A 19,543-nucleotide genomic window follows, 5' to 3' on the forward strand; every position below is an offset into this window, starting at 1 on the left:
TGTTTCTGCTATCTAATTCTGGTCTTTCTCACTAATGATTTTTTTAAAACATACATGCCTGACAATTCTTGCCTCAGTACTGGCTTTTGTATTTTTTAAATAGGAGAATATCGGGGCCTAGAATTATGTTACCTTTTTATCAAAGAGCATTTACAAGTCAGAAACTATACTATACTATACTCCACGTCCGTGCCCTTTGGTGCTGAGGGCCATGGAGGTGATGCTAACTTAGACTGTAGTTTCCAGCAAGTACTGTTTTATTTCTGGTTCATATTACTCTGTAAGTTCATTTTTTGTATTTCAGTTTTCAAGTTTGTTTTTTGAAGTTTCAGTTTTAAATGTTGGGTGTTATCAAACAACATTACATTGGGTTGGTTCTTTAACTTTTATTCCTTCTGCCCTGCTATTCTATCAAGACTACAACATACTTGTGCAGCCATTTCACTTGAATTGGAAAAGGCCTTCAGGGCAAAACCCAAAGTGTTTGTTACCAATTTGCTATGTTGAAACAGAAGCTGTGCTATGAAGTCGCTGAAGCTTTAACAGCACCCTCAGGAGATCATGGCCCTCTGCCTTTTTCCTGTACTGGTCTGTGTTATCACTTTGTTACTTATCCCTTAATAATCTGTCTCAAAAACGCAGTACAGGTGACTAGTCCTGTAAATGATTCTTCACTAAATTTGGATGTAATGTTTGATTTAATGTTTCAGAGACCTTTAAAAGTGTCAAATCTTTAGGGATCCCTGAGTCTACTCTACACATTGTATACAATTTGTATACTCTTGGTGATTATGACAAGAACCTTAGTTAAATGCCCACTGAACATTTACCCACTAGCACTATTTCTGCATAAAGTCTAAGGTTACTCTTTATTTTTGATACAATAATACAGTTGATATTTTTATTAAGACCATTATTAGGGCACTTGTGTGGCTCAATCGGTTGGGCATCCGAATTCAGCTCAGGTCATGATCTCATAAGTCATGGGTTCCAGCCCTGTGGAGGGCTCTATGCTGACAGCTGGGAGCCTGGAGCCTGCTTGGGATTCTGTGTCTACCTTGCTTTCTGCCCCTCCCCCGCTCGTGCTCCTTCTCTCTCTCTCTCTCAAAAATAAATAAACATTAAAAAAAAAATTTTAAAGACCATTGTTAGTATAGTTTATGTAAATGTTTCATTTTTCATGGATTTACTCCTTTTTTATACTTATGTTCTCCTTTTTCTCTTCTCTCTCAATTGACTTCTTCTTGCCAAGAGTTGCCATTTATATTTCAGTGAGGGTCTTTTATTCACTAACATTCCAATATTCACTAATATTCACTAATAACTCATTTTTGTTTTTTGAATGTATCTTAATGTTGTTCCTGCTATTAAATGAGTGTTTGGCTGGGTATAAACTTCTGAATTCATTGTATTTCAAGAGCATTCTGAAGATATTATACCATTTTCTGGAATTGATTGTTTTAGGTCAGACATCTACGGTCAATTTAATAACTGTTTCTTCATAAATAGTTTTATTTTGTAGCTTTGTATTCTGTTCGTTATTCTTTGATGTTTTACAGGCTCATTACAATGTTAATGAACTTAGATTTTCTTCTATTTATAATGACAATTACTCTGTACTTTCAAAATAAGAGCTTATATCTTATTAGAATTCTGAAAAATATTTTTGTCTTTAATATCTTCATTATTACTTTTCTGTTATTACCTACTGCCTTTCTTCTATAACAACTATTATTTTAAAATAGGATTTTATAGTCTATCTCCAGCATTCTTCACTATTTGTTCATATTTGTATTTAAATTGTCTTTCTTCTCTCTGCTGAATACTGCGTGGACATCTCGATACTATCTTACCATTTACTTTTTTTTTTTTCATAAAATGTGTTCAGTCTAGAATTTTTCTCACAGAATTCATTACAGTAATCCATTGCTATTTTTAAATTGATTTCATCTTTTTTTAATGTTTACTTATTTTTGAGAGAGAGAGCGCGAGCATGAGCAGGAGAGGGACAGAGAGAGAGGGAGACACAGAATTCGAAGCTGACTCCGGGCTCTGAGCTGTCAGCACAGAGCCCAATGTGGGGTTTGAACTCATGAACCGTGAGATCATGGCCTGAGCTGAAGTTGGATGCTCAACCATCTGAGCCACCCAGGCATCCCAATCCATTTCTTTTTAAACTCTCTTGGATAATAATTACTTTTTCTTCTGTCATTTTTTTTTGCTTTTCTTTAAAAGATACTTCTTTTTTAAACTAGAATTTATACACTCATATTTCTCTTTGAATATTTTCGCTTAATTAAAATTGTTGTAAGAATCTGTTATAAAATTTATTTCAAAACTTCCAAACTCATTCTACGAGGCCATCATTACCTTGATTCCAGAACCATACAAGGAACCCACTAAAAAGGAGAACTACAGACCAATTTCCTTGATGAACATGGTTGCACAACTTCTCAACTAAATACTAGCCAATCAAATCCAACAATACATTAAAAGAATTATTCACTATGATCAAGTGGGATTTATTCTGGGCTGAAGACTGGTCAAATCCATAAATCATCAATGTGATACATCACATTAATTAAAAAAAAGGATAAGAACCACATGATACTCTCAATAGATGCAGAAAAAGCATTTGACAAAATATAGCATCCTTTCTTGATTTAAAAAAAAAACTCAAGAAGGTAGGGATAGAAAGAACATACCTCAAGATCATAAAAACCATATACAAAATCCCCATAGCTAACATCATCCTCAATGGGGAAAAATTGAGAGCTTTCCTCTTAAGGTCAGGAACATGACAGGGATGTCCACTCTCACTAGTGTTGCTCAACATAGTGCATAGTGTTGGAAGTCTTAGCCTCAGTAATCAGTCAATAAAAAGAAATAAAAGCATTTAAATTGGCATTGAAGAAGTCAAACTTCCATTCTTCACAGACGACATGATACTCTATGTGGAAAACTCAAAAGACTCCATGAAAAAACTGCTAGAACCGATCCATGAATTCAACAAAGTCCCAGAATACAAAATCAATGTATAGAAATCTGTGGCATTTCTATACACCAATTATAAAGTAGCAGAGAAATCAAGAAATTGATCCCACTTATAATTACACTGAAAACCATGAAATACCTAGGAATAAACTTAATCAAAGAGGTGAAAGATATGTACACTGAAAACTACAAAAAGCTATGAAAGAAACTGAAGAAGACACAAAGAAATGGAAAAGCATTCCACGCTCATGGATTGGAAGAACAAATATTGTTAACAAGTCAATACTACCCAAAGCAATCTACACATTCAATGCAATTCCTATCAAAATAACACCAGCATTCTTCACAGAGCTAGGAAAAACAATCCTAAAATTTGTATGGGACCAGAAAAACCCGAATAGCCAAAATAATGTTAAAAAAGAAAACCAAAGCTGGAGGCCTCACAGTCCTGGGCTTTGAGATGTATTACAAAGCTGTAATCATCAAGACAGTATGGTACTGGCACAAAAACAGACACATAGATCAATGGTACAGAATAGAAAGCCCAGAAATAAATGCACAAATAAATGTATGGCCAACTAATCTTTGACAAAGCGGGAAAGAGTATCAAATGGAAAAATGTCTATTCAGCAAATGGTGTTGGGAAAACTGGACAGCGACATGCAGAAGAATGAATCTGGACCATTTTCTTATACCATACACAAAAATAAACTCAAAATGGATGAGAGATCTAAATGTAAGACAGGAAACCATCAAAATCCTCAAGGAGAAAACAGGCAACAATCTCTTTGACCTTGGCCACAGCAACTTCCTCAACATGTGTCCAGAGACAAGGGAAACAAATGCAAAAATGAACCACTGGGACCTCATCAAGACAAAAAGCTTCTGCACAGTGATGGAAACAATCAGCAAAACTAAAAAGCAACCAACAGAATGGGAGAAGATATTTGCAAATGGCATATCATACTAGTTTCAGGTGTTTTGTTATCTTGAGCAGAATGTTTGGAATTCCTGGAAGTCAGAGATTTGGAGGATGGATTCTCTGCCATTTTCAGATCACTTTTTAGTTTGTAATAATGTTTCAGGAGGCTAGATTCATTTAACCCTACAGACCAAATCTTCAATCAAATTTAGGGTGCTGTCCTATGGTTATATTAGCAGTATGGCAAGTGTGGACATGGTCGCAGCTAGTGATTTGGTTCAACTCAGTTTAGAGGCTTTGCCCTCATCTCCCTATTTTTAAAACTTTCCAGAATTTCTAGACCCAGACAGTGTCTGATAACATTGTGTGTGTGTGTGTGTGTGTGTATACACAATTTTATTTAATAATTTTTTTTCTCCATTCACATTGTTTGTGGTATAGGGAACCAAATTTCACTCACTGACTTCATGTAGTCACTATGGTTCAGAGTCACCATTTTACATGAAGCAATTTTAGTACTTTTTATTCTGCCAAACTAAACTCCTGGCCAAAGGTGTCTTCTTTTACACCTAAAATTCTGTAAGCCTGCAGCTTCATCCTGGCTCATTACTGTATGTTTTTATTCTATTTCTGGCTCACAGTGATTTTTTTTATCTTGTATTTGAGCTCAGCAGTGACTTTTAGATTTTCTTTTTAAATATTTTATCAATCATTACTATGTGTTTAGAACAGAGAGGGTGATCAAAGCATGAACTTCATGCTCCGACTTGACCTGAATGCTAGTGGCATTGATTTTTGACAAAACTGTGTAGATGCTGTACAGAATATTAGAACTACCAGTCCTTCAAGCAGATCATATTGACCACAAACATAAAGTATAATTATCAATTATGCATCATGCAAAGAAGAGAGCAGAAATATAATCCCTCTATCAATAAAAATATTTTTATGTGGTATTGGGTTTGATTTTTCCAAGGTGTTCAACTTAATCACCAGATGCAACTTAGCTGTACTATTTTACCTATAGACTTAGAGAAGTACTTCTTTTATTTTTCATAAATGCATATCCACGCCAATATTTCAAAGCATGTCTCTCTGACTTCTGGCACTACTACGACATATGTTTTCACATTACCATTTTTAGGTGAAAACATATATACATACACATATATGTAAGTATGTGTTTATATATAATTTTTTTTCTCCTGGACATGATGCCTCTGTTGAATAATTGAAAGGAATAGCTCAAGGCACAAATCCTTAGGTCTAAAAAAAAAAGGTTCGTGTTTTTTTATTTTATTTTTTTTACCTTTTCACTGGGCTTTGAAGTTTTTCCTTATGTATTATTTTTTGCCTACAATGTTTGTCAAACTTACATTGATGGGCATGAGTTACAGCAGAACTACTTAGATTAAACTGAGTATAATATAGTTGCAATTGACTTTTTCCTTTAAAATAATCTTAGTCATTGACTCTCCCATAAGTGTGGGGTGAAATGAATACTTTAACTCCAAAGAATTTAAATTGGGCTGTAACTGAATGAACTTCCGCATCTCAATAGGCATAGATAGATGGGTAGATAGGGCATATAGATTCATTAACATATAAAGTGCTATTGTGTCTGATGTCCTTATGAAGCTGAGTACCTATTTAATTAAGGCTTTAAATACTATTAATACTTACTATTAAGCACTAGTTAGCATAGCTTTTGCACTGGAGACCCAAAAGAATAAAATAACTATACCACAAGACTGGTTGTTAAGGCTGTGGCTAAAAAAGTCATACATCAGGAATCAAAGCATGAACTCTATGAGAAAGTTAAACTTGAAGAGATTTCATATCAAGTTAATTATTCAGAACTTAAGAATCTCCTCCAATGTGCAACCTGTTTTTATAAGGGATCCCTGAAATAGGACAATGAATCATATACATTTTATGTCAAGGCATATTTGGCCAGATGCTGTCCATGGGAATTTAAACAAATGATATTAACTAGGTGCATAAATACTATGATAATCAAGGTTCAATCTGGGAGTTAGCAGTTAATTTGAGGCAGCTTTCTGAATAGCATCAAAAAATAAGATAATAAAATCAGATTAAAAGAAATGTAAAACGCCATAACAAACCAACCAACAAAATTCAGAATGTACACCTTATTATTCCTATTCAGATGATAGATGTGGAATATAAAATTGTTGTGAACATCAGCACAGAAGTAGAGAAGGAAACACTTGGTGTTCTGTTATTTACAGACTCCGCAAGATAAAAGCAAAATAAGTATTCAGATAAGTAAAAGTCTCCATACAGCTGATGCCTCAGAAAGTTATATCCCATGAATGCTCATAAATTGGAGTATTTTAATGAAATGAACAGTAATTAGAAAAGCGGGTTTTGTCAAGAAGGGATCTTCTGCAAATGACCAAAATAGCGTATTTATATTTGCAGCTTTCTAATCATCTAGGTTGTTAGTGGATAAACTAAACTATTTGAATAAAAAGTATAAACTGTTTTCCACATCAAATAACAAATGCAATGATTTTTAACAAATAAGTTAGAAGAAGTAACTATCATATTATCAGAGGTTGTATTCTGTTTTTCTCCTTAGGTATTCCTTCTCAAAGGGAAAAATCATAGGTATTTTGACACCCCCTCCCCATCCTCTGCTTGGCAGTGGGCTGAGGAAATATCTGTGAATATGGCCAAAATTATTTTCATGAATGCATTCTGGGTATATTCTAATACATCGAAATACAGTTTTACCAGAGTATAGATACTAAGATGCAAATAATTTTAACCTGAATAATTTTCGATTTGGGTGATACTGACCAACTAACAGTTAAAGTTAATTTTAGCAGGGTAACCTAACATTAAATTTTCCAAGTCAATTAATTTTGACTTGGATGATGATTTAAGCACATGTATTAGCTTTTTCTATTGCTTTTGCAAGAAATTACCACAGACACCGTACCTAAAACAGCACCTATTTGTTAGCTCACAGTTTTATGCATTTATTTGTTTATTTAAAGAAATCTCTTTCTGACATAAGCAAGGAGTGAAGGGACAGCAGTTCAGGATGCTTTTTCCATCTTTCTCCTCTGACTTTCTTTTTTTCTGTATAAAAAATACCTTTATTTCCTTAGTTATGAAATTAACACATTATTGTAAAAAAATTTTTAATGGAAATGTACAAAGAATAAAGAGAATCAATCCTATCTCCTGGAGATGACCTAGTTGCACTAACTCATTTCCACCTTTACTTCCTTCTCTCCTCTTTTTTTCTCCTCCTCCTTCTGCTTCTCTATTTTCATTTATTCTTTAAAGATTTTAATATGGTTTTACTTCCAATTTTTTAAAAAAATTCTGGTTAGTTAGCCTATGATGTCACATTGGTTTCTGGTATAGAATTTAGTGATTGATCACTTACATATAACACCCATGTTCATCACAAAAAGTGCCCTCCCTAGGGGTGCCTTGGTGGCTCAGTTGGTTAAATGTCTGTCTTTGGCTCAGGTCATGATCTTGCAGTTCTTGAACCCATGTGGGGCTCTGTGCTCACTGCTTGGAGCCTGGAGCCTGCTTTGGATTCTGTGTCTCCCTCTCTCTCTTCCCCTCCCCCACTCACTCTCTGTCTCTTTCTCTCTCAAAAATAAATAAACATTAAACTTATTTTAAAAAAAAAGTGCCCTCCTTAATACCTATCACCCATCTATCCCATCCCCCAACCCACCTCCCTCCATCAACCCTCCGTTTGTTTTCTACAGTGGAAACTCTTATGGTTTGCTTCCTCCTCTCTCTCGTTTCCCCCCCCTTCCCGTATGTTTATCTGTTTTGTTTCCTGAATTCCACATATGAGTTAAATCATAGAGTATTTGTCTTTCTCTGACTAATTTCACTTAGTATAATACTCTCTAGCTCCATCCACACCATTGCAAATGGCAAGATTTAATTCTTTTTCATGGCTAAGTAATATTCATGTGTGAGTGTGTGTGTGTGTGTGTGTATCACATCTTTTTTAACCATTCATTAGTCCATGGACACTCTGGCTTTTCTGTAGTTTGGCTATTGATAATGCTTCCTTTGTGTTACCTGTAAAGTTGGTGTTTCTGATGATGTTCTCTGTTCTTTCTAGTTTTTGTTGCTTTTGGTTTTTTTTTCCCCACTCAACAAGTCCCCTTTACTATTTCTTGCAGGGCTGGTTTAGTGGTCACAAACTCCTTTAGTTTTCATTTGTCTGGGAGACAAACTCCTTATTTCTCCATCTTTTCTGAATGATAGCTTTGCTGGATAAAGAATTCTTGTCTACATATGTTTCTCAGTCAGCACATTGAGTATATCCTGCCATTCCCTTCTAGCTTGCCAAAGTTCTGAGGACATATGTGCTGCAAACCTGATCTGTTTTCCTTTATAGGTTAAGGACTTATTTTCCCTTGCTGCTTTCAGGATTCTTTTCTTGTCTGTGTATTCTTTGAATTTGACTATGATATGCCTAAGTGATGGCTGGGTTTTGTTGAATTTAATAAGAGTTCTCTGTGCTTCTTGGATTTCGATGTCCTTTTCCTTTCCCAGGTCAGGGAAGTTTTTAGCTACAATTTGCTCAATAAATCTTCTTTTTCTCTCTATTCTTCTTCTGGGATTTCTATGATACAGATATTATTACACTTTAAGAAGTCACTGAGTTCCTAAGTCTACATTTTTGATCCCCCCAAAAAAATCCCACTTTTTTTTCAGCTTTGTTATTTTCCCTAATTTTATCTAGTATATCACTGGTTCATTCCTCTGTTTCATCCATCCTCATTGTCATTGCAACCATTTGTTTTTGCATCTTGGTTATAGCATTTTTTATTTCAGTCTAACTAGTTTTTGTTCTTTTATCTCTGCGGTAAGTGATTCTCTGTTGTCTTCTGTGCTTTTCTCCAGTCCAACTAGTATCCTTATAATTATTGTTTTAAATTCTGGTTCAGACATCTTGCTTGCATCTGTATCTGGCTGTGACTTCTTCTTGTTCTTTCCTTTGGGGTGAATTCCTCCATCTTGTCATTTGTCTGGGTCACTGGTGTGTGTGTGTGTGTGTGTGTGTGAAAGAGAGAGAGAGAGAGAGAATGATGTTAGGAAAACCTGTTGTATTCCTGATCCTGAGAGTAATGGCTATATTCACAATATGTCCAATAATAATAATAATTGGAACCTAGATCCTGGGTGTATTTTGATCTGCTTATTAAAAGAAGCTAGATTTATAAATAAATAAATAAATAAATAAATAAATAAATAAATAAATAAAAGAAGCTTGATCCTATTTCCCCTAGAGCTGAAGCTTCGCAACACTCTATGATCAGTAGAATTGGTGTGTGTGAGGAGTTTGTGCTGGTCTTCTAGGTGAGCAACCTCCCACTCTAATTCTCAGGCTGATTTGCTCTATTGGAGATGCACCTGAAGGGCGCAGTGGGGCGGGGCTTGGTGTATGCAGCTCTGGCCTCCACTGGGCGGCACTGTTTTGCTCCTTGAAGTTGGTAGTGCTGATAGGTGGAGAGGTGTGGAGAAATGCCATTGCTCCGATGCCAAGTCACAGGAGTGGGGAGATCACACTTGCCCCTTTGCAGGAAGCACTCACAGAAGAGCAAACACTCACCTCTCTTGTGTCCCCAGCTTGCAGCAGATACCTGCCTTCACCCTGCCTGCATCAGAGCTGTCTCTCTGCCAGGTGGCACAGCAATCCCATGTTTCATCTCAGGCAAATGGCTGGATTTCAAAACTCCACACTTTAGAGATCCATGGGATGCATACGTCAGTGCTGATCCTCTGGGGGAACGTCTCAGTGCACTGTGGCCAGTGCCAGCTTGTCTCAGAAACTGGTTAATTGACCGCGCAGTGGTTCAGTGTTTGTGGTAAAGCACAGCCAAAAGCTGGCACCAAGATTTGCTGCCTTCAGCTTGTGCCTTTGTTCCTATGCAGAGCGACAGGGCAGCATGCTGTAGCCGCCAGGAGAAGCCACGGCCACGGTTCCCCAGTGCGCTGCATCAGGAGAACTGCTTCTCCTTGTGTGACACAGGGGATCCTCTGACCATGTTGCCCACTCCCGGGTCTTCACCCTCCTTCCCCACCAGAGCACTGCCAAGCCTGCCAGGCAGGATGCTAGCAATGGCACAGACTTCCAAAACTTCAGAGTTTGCACTTGCTATTTATAAAACTTGGGATATTCAGCCCCTCTCCCTTTCCCAGTCGGTGGTTTTGAGGAAGAATTTTCTTGTGCAATTCTGTGTGCACACTTTGATTCACTTTGTGTCTCTCTCTTTCTCTCTCCTCTCTTTGTGATCAGGGCTTCCTCTCCTTCACAGCACCTGCAGCTTTTCCCTCCCCCAAATAAACTTCTAACTTACATAATGTTGTCATTTTTCCTACCTCTGGTTGTGTGGTTTTGCTCTCAGTCTTCATATCAAATTTTGGGTGTTCAAAATGATTTGACATTTATCTAGCTCTGTTAGACAAGGCAAGCCTAGGATGTCCCTACTCCTCCACTATCTTAACTCTCCCTTCCTTCTCAGTTCTGTGTGTCAGGAGTTGAGGCACAGAGTGACTCAATTGTGTCCTCTGCTCAAGGCCTTAGGAGGCTGGAGTCAAGGTATTGACTGGGCTTGATTCTCATCTGGAAATAAGAATATATAAGGGAAGATCCAAACTCATTCAGGTTGTGGGTCAAATGCAGTTCCTTGTAGTTAGAGTACTGAGGTCCCATTTCCTTCCTGGCTGTCAGCCAGGGGCTGGGCTCTACTCCTAAAACTTCCTCTATCCCTTCTCATGCTACCTGCAGGGTTCCCTCCCTCCAACAACCAGTGAGTCAATTCTTTGCCACTTTGAGTCTTGCTTACTTTATCTGCTTACTAAAAGTGATACTGTCAGTCTCCTAATTTTTGTTTTAATTTTATTAGATTTCTAATCCACTAGGAATTATTTTCTATATGATAAAGAAAGTATAATTTAATTTTTATCTAGAGGATTACCTATTTTTTTTTCTAATTTCACTTACCAAAAAAAATCCAGTTTCATGGCAACTGTCACTTTTATCATGAGTTAAATCCTATGTATTTCTTGAAACTCTCTGCTCTGTATGATTTTTCACTTGCTTTCAGAAGGATATTTTACTCTTTCTTTTTTACTGTCTTATAGGGAAAGTCCCCTCTAACTGACTATTGAATTGTATTTTTCGTGTTAACCCCCTAAATGGACTCTACAATATTCAAACAATTTTCTTTTCAGTAGTTTTATTCAATCCATTTCCAACATGTGATCGTTTTCCTTTGTTCATGGCACAACAGTTTTATTCCTTATCTTTGAAAGAAATTTTGAGAAATAATTAGCTGGTTTGGGGTTTATTTATACACACTATCAGCAAAATTATATCTCCAAACTGAATGTGGGAGTCATGGCACCCTCTGTCAGATGATACATTGAAGTGAAGGTGGCTCTACATGTGCTTCATGGTATAGTGATGACATTGGATGAGAAGAAACATCTCAGAGACAAGAAGTGGGCAATGAATTCTTCTGGGGCCTTGGAACTTTTCTAATACTCCTGAGGGAGGAGTAATGAAAGGGTTTATTTGTTGATACATACATACATATATATATATGTATATATATATATGTATATGTATTGATAATATGTGTGTTGTGTGGACCTAAACTGATCCAGACAAGAAATTAGAAATATATCCTGAAAAAGAACTCTTAAATACACACAGGAGAAGCAAAGCCTTGAATAGCTGTAGGAGGCGAAACATGGTTACAGATTTATTTTTCCCCTCTTGGCAAATTTCCACTATTTGGCAAATTATTCAAATGAATAATCTATGTGAAATAGAAATTGAAACTTCAAAGCTCTATATGTTATATAGTCCCATCACTTTCTATGAAGGTCTTGGAACAGTAGATCTAATTCACATGTAATGAAGTTGAAAGAGCAGAATTTCTTTTTTTTTAATCATATCTTTTTTATATAATTTTCAGTTGATACAATCCACTGGCCATTCTTCATGTACATGTTGCAATAAGAATAAATGACAGTAGGGCTCATTTACTATTAGGAAGTAAAAATAAAAATCTCTCAATTTGTATCCTTGTTTTCTTAAACTAATCACTCATCTGTAAGTGAAAAATTTTTCTTTTTTGAAAATTCCAATTGAATATTGAATTGGGGGGTGTCAGCACAGGCTCTGTGCTGACAGCTCGGAGCCTGGAGCCTGCTTCAGATTCTGTGACTCCCTCTCTCTGCTCCTCCCCTGATCATGCTCTCTCTCTCAAAGAATAAATAAACATTAAAAAACAACAACAACAACACTAAAATTTAAGTTAAAAATTTTTAAATTAAAATCAGAATTTAATTATGAATTAAACTTAAAATGGAAAATAATGTTTTCAACATTATTTTAAAAATCAAGTCAAATAGCTGTCTTTAAATTATTTTATCATTTATTAAGCACCTACCAGGATCTAGATACAGGAGTGGGTCCTGTTATACTCTTTTTGTGTTCTTTTCTCAATTTTATTATTTTTTTTGTCTTGTGATGTTGTCTTTCCTCCCTTTTGACTCTACAAGTTTAACATTGCCGTAATACACACACACACACACACACACATATACATATATATATACACACATATATATGTGTGTGTGTATATATATATATATATATATATATATATTTACCTCTTGTGATAGCCCAAGATGTAAATGTGTGTTTAAATTTAAAAGTATGAGAAATTTTAAAATGATTTATCTAAATACCCCAAAGAAAGTAGTGTTTTCCTGTATATACAGTCCAATCTATACATCACCTATTTTGATATTAAATGTAGATTTATATAAAGATTATTGCCACTGATAAAATTAGTTGATGCAAAGGGCAATGCTATCCAGAATTTGAGGGTAAGCACAGTTATCTTCAAGATGTAAATCTCAAAGTTCGAGATAGGAATTAGTCCTTATAAGTCTTTACTCCTGTGCATGGGTTTATCCCTTGTAATTGTAATTTATGTTTTCTGTAATCTCAGGCTTTGTATAGTCATATCGATTCCTGTTTGTTTCCCAGGATACCATGAGCTCTACCAGGTCAAGGACTATGTCCGAACTGCTTTGCCTTTCCAGAATCTAATGCAGGATTGGCCCTTGAATTCTTAGATAAAACTCTCATATAAAAAAGACTGAATTGGGGCGCCTGGGTGGCGCAGTCGGTTAAGTGTCCGACTTCAGCCAGGTCACGATCTCGCGGTCCGTGAGTTCGAGCCCTGCGTCGGGCTCTGGGCTGATGGCTCAGAGCCTGCAGCCTGTTTCCGATTCTGTGTCTCCCTCTCTCTCTGCCCCTCCCCCGTTCATGCTCTGTCTCTCTCTGTCCCAAAAATAAATAAACGTTGAAAAAAAAATTAAAAAAAAAAAAGACTGAATTAACTGTTGTGATAATAAATATTTCAATATCTGAAATAAAAGAGTGAGCTTGAGAATATCTGGCTCAGATATTACAATGTTTCACAGCTGGTTTTTTCCTCTTCCTGACTCCCAAATTAAATATCCCAAATTTATGCTAACATTAGTTGTGTTAAGAAAATTTGATGCTTGTCAATCCTGTGTTCAAAAGCATTTGCAATAAATTGAAATCTTCTCAGCATACTGCTGTCTTCCTACATTTTCTGTAAATCTTTTCTTTTTTTCCAAACCGTCCCTGTAAATACACTGCACACTAGTACAGCAAACTGCCTTCTTGTCCCGGTGACTGTCCATGTTCCTATGCCTTTGTATTTGCTCCTTAATAGTGGAATATTGCCATCCTTCTTTTGCCTTTCCTTCCTTCAGATGGCATTGTCTTGGTAGTAGATGCCTTACCTGAATGCATCTTACCTTACCTGAATGCATCTCTTCTTGTTCCACGTATACTTGCACAAGCCACTATTATAACACTTATCTCCAATTACAATAAGAAGTACTTGCGAGAAGGGCTTTTTCTGTCTCTTTTATGTGCTCCTCAGTGGGGAACTGTGCTTGCGAATAAATAAGGAGACCAATCCACTTGAAGGCTAAATGCCAAGAGACAAAAATAATAAAGTTTAGATAAAGGCAAAATAAGAAAACTTTAAATAAAGGTAAAGTAAGAAGAAATGCAGCTTTCTCAGAATGTGACATAATGAAAATATACTCTACTTGGTTTTTCATCTCTGGCATTTGCCAAGTGGAATCTTCACTGTCACCCTGATTTTATCCTTGCTGCACAATAAACAAGACTGTACCTTTTCAAAAATTGCGTCAGGAAATCCAATATTGAAGCCATATTTTTTTTTTGGTATTTACATCTCATGGATCTTTAAAATCCTTGAAATTAAGAATTCCGTTCAACTTCTTTTTGTGATTATTCATATAACTTGCTGTTACATCAATAATTACCTTATTTCTATTAGGGGTACTTTTTATGAAGATTTGGATAACAAAATTCAAGGATAAAAGCTATAAAGATGGCTTAAATAAACCTATTGGTTTATATTGTTTTAAAGTAGTTCAATATTTTCATAGCTAACTCATATTTAAATGTGGACTTTTATGATATATCAAATTCAAAGGATTCTATTTTCAACTGTGATGTTTTTTATAATTTATAATTTGTAGATTTTATACTTTCTAATTCTTCTCTTTTTTTATGTTTATGTATTAATTTTGTGAGAGAGTGAGAGAGAGAGAAAGAGAGAGGGAGACAAAGGCAGAGAGAAAATCTCAAGCAGGCTCCACGCTGTCAATGCAGAGCCTGCCGTGGGGCTTGAACTCATAAACCATAAGATCATAAGCTGAGCTGAGATCAAGAGTCATATGAACTTAACCACCCAGGTGCCTCTTTTTAACCCTTTTTAAATAATGATGTGAAAATGTCTTCTAAATATAAAGTTATTTTAAACATTTCATCTTTATAGAGAATCAGTTTGCTATTATCACCCTGCCTTTGAACATAGATCTCAAAAAATACTGCCATTTTCATTACCACCAAGAAAAAATGAAATACTTAGGTATAAACCTAACAAAACATGTGTAACATATATGTGAGTAAAATTATGAAATTCTGATAAAAGAAATCAAAGAGTCGAAATGAATGAAAAGAGATTCCATGATTATGGAGATAAAGACTCAATATTGTTAAGATGCCAGTTCTTTCCAACTTGATCTGTGTCACACTCAATCTCACTCAAAACTGTAGCAAGTTATTTCATGGAGATCAACAAACTTATTGTAGAGGTTTTATAGGACATTTTTTAAAAAATCAGTGGTGGCCAGGTGTTTGGTGGTACAGGAGGGGGATTGAAATAAATAGATAAACACGGGATTTTTAGGATCATGAGATAATCTGTAGTATAGTCTAATGGTTGATGTATGATAGCATTCATTTGTTAAAATCCATAGAATGCACAACATAAAAAATGAACCCTAATATAAACTTTGGATTTTAGTTAATAATAATGTATCCTAGGGACACCTGGTTGGCTCAGTCAGTTGAGCGTCCCACTTCGGCTCAGGTCATGATCTCATGGTTCTTGAGTTCAAGGCCCTACATCTGGCCTGCTGCTGATAGCCCAGAGCCCACTTCAGATACTCTGTCCCCCTCTCCCTCTGTCCCTCCCCTGCTTGCTTGCTGTTTCAAAAATAAAGTAGATATTTAAAAATTATAATAACAATGTATCTAAATCAGTTCATCAGTTATAATACCACATTAATGTACCACATTAATACAAGATAATAATAAGGGAAAGTATGTTTGTGAGAGTGGGGGTGTATGGGAACTCTATATACTTTTTGAGAATTTTTTCTGTAAATCCCAAGTCTACTGAGAAAACACCATTAATAAAATGAATATGCAGCATTGAATGAGTGAAAATATTCATTATATATATACTTTAAAAGGAGATTTGTATATATATATATGTGTGTGTGTGTGTGTGTGTATATATATATATATATATATATATATATATATAAAATCAACTCTTACAAATCAATGTCAAGGGGACAAGTTATAACACTAAAAATGGGTAAAATAATTGCCTAGGTATTTCACACAGAAAAATACACAAATGGCTAATAATTTTATGAATACTCATCGAGGAAGTTAAATTCACACTGAGATACTGCTACACAGTTATTAGAGTGGTTAAAATTAAAAAGACTAACAATACCAAATATTGAGAAAGACACAGAACAGCTTGAATATTGTTCCTGGGGGTATAAAGTGATAAAATAACATCAGGAATTGATTTGACAGTTTCTAATAGAAGTTCAGAATACATCTATCCTAAGAACCCGTTACTTTACTTTTTTATATTGCCCAAGAGATATGAAAACTTATGTCCATAAGAAAACTTATACACAAATATTCACTACTGTTCTCTTCATAATAACCAAGTACCAGAAACAACCAGAATGTCTATCAACAGGAACATGGATTAAAATAATGATTTATTCATATATTGGAATGCTATTCAGTAGTAAAAAGAAAGACTGTATAAATACAAAAACAACAACATGGATGAACCTCAGAAACACTATTATCAGCACAATAGACCGGACACAAAATAGTACATACTTTTTACTGTTATTTACCTCAAGATTTGGACAGGCACAGAATAAAAAAAAAGTAGGAAAAGAAATAAGAAAAGGACTCATGGACTTGGCATTGGAGGATAGGAAGGAATTGTCTGGGAGTGGTCAGAGGAATATTTTCTGGGTGATAGAAATATTCTGTCTCGTTAGAGGTATGGGGTACATTGTGTGTGTGTGTGTGTGTGTGTGTGTGTGTGTGTGTTAGAAGTACAAGCAGTATCTGTACTTTTTCTAACGCGATTTATTCCTCAGTGGAGAATAATTTTTAAAAGTACAGGAGAAGAATTAAAATTTGTAAAAGCAGCAGTGAAAGGTAATTCTGAGTCATAATCAGGGCTAGGGGTTACAGAAGTAGGATCTCTATACAGTTATATTCAGAAATGACACAAGCAGGATACAACTCCAAACCCTGACCTAGAGACAAAGACCTAGTTAAAATACGTTCTCAGAAATCTGCCATTTACTACTTACTGAACCTTGGTGAGTTAAGATATTCCCTCTAATCACTAGTTTCCTTGTTTATAAAATTAGAAACAAGTACCAAGATTTTGATTTATTAAGAGAATACAGTTATTGTGCTTAGCATAAGATTTGGTTCATAGTAAGTATTGAGGAAAAGTATCTGTTACTACTACTGAGCAGAAATGGCACTCTAGTAACCTAGTTATAAAAACGGTTTTAAATTAAGTACTGCTCATGAATTAATTTGCCCTAGAAATATCATACGTAGTATGAACACAGATCTATTCTACATTGTTTTATCTTATAAGTTTTAGTATTATGTAACTGCATTTTAATTTTTTTATTTTTATTTTATTTTTATGTTTTAATAATTTATTTTTGAGAGAGAGAGAGACAGAGTGTGAGTGGGGGAGGGCCAGAGAGAGAGAGGGAGACACAGAATCTGAAGCAGGCTCCAGGCTCTGAGCTGTCAGCACAGAGCCCATATGTGTCTGCATTTTTAAAGTAGGAAAAAAGTAGGGGTGTCCTGGGTGGCTCACTTGGTTAAGCATCAGACTCTTGATATTGGCTCTGTTTATGATCTCTGGGTAGTGAGATCGATCTCTGTGGTGAGTGTGGAGCCTGCTTGGGATTCTTTCTCTCCCCCTCTCTCTGTCCCTACCTGGCTTGTGTGCATTCTCTAGCTCCTCTTAAAATAAATAAACTTAAAAAAATAAATGAAGTAGAAAAAAAACTAATTTTTAATACTACTATTTAGAAAAATCTGTCACACACAGAAGTAGAACACAGATACTAAGTCTCCATCATTTAGACTAAATATAGGAAAACCAAAATGAAGAAGTTTACATTCAGTCATAAAATTTTAAAAATAATGTGTTTGTAACTTTGACAAACACATTGTTTACAAGTTTAGTCATTAGTGATGACCCATTAATGAGTAGACTAGATTTCTGGCAATTACCACGCTAGACTTTTGATTTATTGGTTACCTGAGATTTCCCTGAAGAATTGTAACAATAGCCACATTGATTCTATACCTCTGTTCTGTTTATAGCTGCTTTTTTCAGAATTTGTTTCTAAAATTGACCTTAATCAAGTTATAAAAATTGACAAAAAATTATCTGAAAAGTGTCAGGTGTTACAATGTTCACAGTCAGCATGAGGAGGTTTAACTACCCACAGCTTTCCACAACTTCTATGCAATGCTTATCTGTACTATGGCAATTCCATTTCCTAGACTGGGCAGGTATTTGAAAGAATCTGTTGAGAAATCTCAATCCCATAAAACACATCAAACACTATCCTATTCTACTAATGTGGTAGGGTCCCCTCCCTAAGGAGAGGAAAACAAACAAACAAACAAAAAAACCCTAAAGGCAACCTGGCTATACAGGTACATGACAACATCCCTCACAACCTTGTAACATGAGACCACTTAATCAGACTGCATGTTTGTGTGTTACCATATATGGGAGACAAAGAAATAGAAAATGTAGAAAAAACTACAGCACTTGGCCTTGGGGGCTCTGTTCTTCTGTGCGAACCCAACTGAGCAGTGCTGTCAGGAATAAAGTTGCTTTCTGGAAAGAAAAACCTTGGGGTCATGACTCTCTGTGCGTGAATCCTGCTCCACTAAGAACTATGTTGCATTTGTGTTGTGCCATACTGATTCTCGTCCCTCTAACTGAATTAAATTTTCTTTCCAAGCCATCCAATCTACTCTTGACCTAAGCTACAATTCTCCTTCCATGAAGTGTTGTCTCATCCTTCACCAGAGAATTTGTTTCTTTCTTCTGTCTGTTTTGCTTGCTTTGTATTTTTCATGTATCACTTTTCAAATGCTGCTTTACACAATGGCTAATTTTTCCTGCATATTTTTGAGAGGTGTGTTCTCATTAAATCTCTGGTCATTAAATCGTAAACTTCTGCAGATAAAGCTGCTGCCATCGCTTTTTTAGACTGAAGTGCCATTAAGCTTCATCCCTCGAAACCTACTTTAATTCATTCTTAATATGTTCCTTTTATGTTGGGTACTCAAGTTACTTTTAAAGTAGACTACATTTTTACAAAATACCACATAAGCCTTATTCACACACACAAAAAATACATTTATTTATAAGTTCTAATAACCACAGGAAGAAAAGAAAATGTAAAACATTAAAAGTTTAATTTTCTTTTATCCTTGACCTAGAGGTCTCAACCCTGTTCTCCAAATGTAAAGGCAAGTTATAAAATTAATTTGTACAAAGAACTAGAGGTCATTTTCAAGAAGCTCCAGAGAATTGAGACCAAATCAGGTCTATAGACTTCAGTGACTGCAAACAAGGAAAGTCAATTTCCAGGGCTAAGGTAAAGGAATTTAATTTGATCACTCTTATTAGTATAATTAGGAGGAATGCAGCTTGGAGGCAAGTGGCTTAATCTGTAAAGGAAGAAGATAAATTTAAATCCATAAAAATTTACTTACCAATATTTTACGTGAAAGTCATGTTTTGTATTTTTCCCTGTGGTTATAGTTAATCATGAAAACAAGAGTCAGATATC

This window comes from Acinonyx jubatus, chromosome D4 (genome assembly GCF_027475565.1).
Source record: "Acinonyx jubatus isolate Ajub_Pintada_27869175 chromosome D4, VMU_Ajub_asm_v1.0, whole genome shotgun sequence".
Lineage (NCBI taxonomy): Eukaryota > Metazoa > Chordata > Mammalia > Carnivora > Felidae > Acinonyx > Acinonyx jubatus.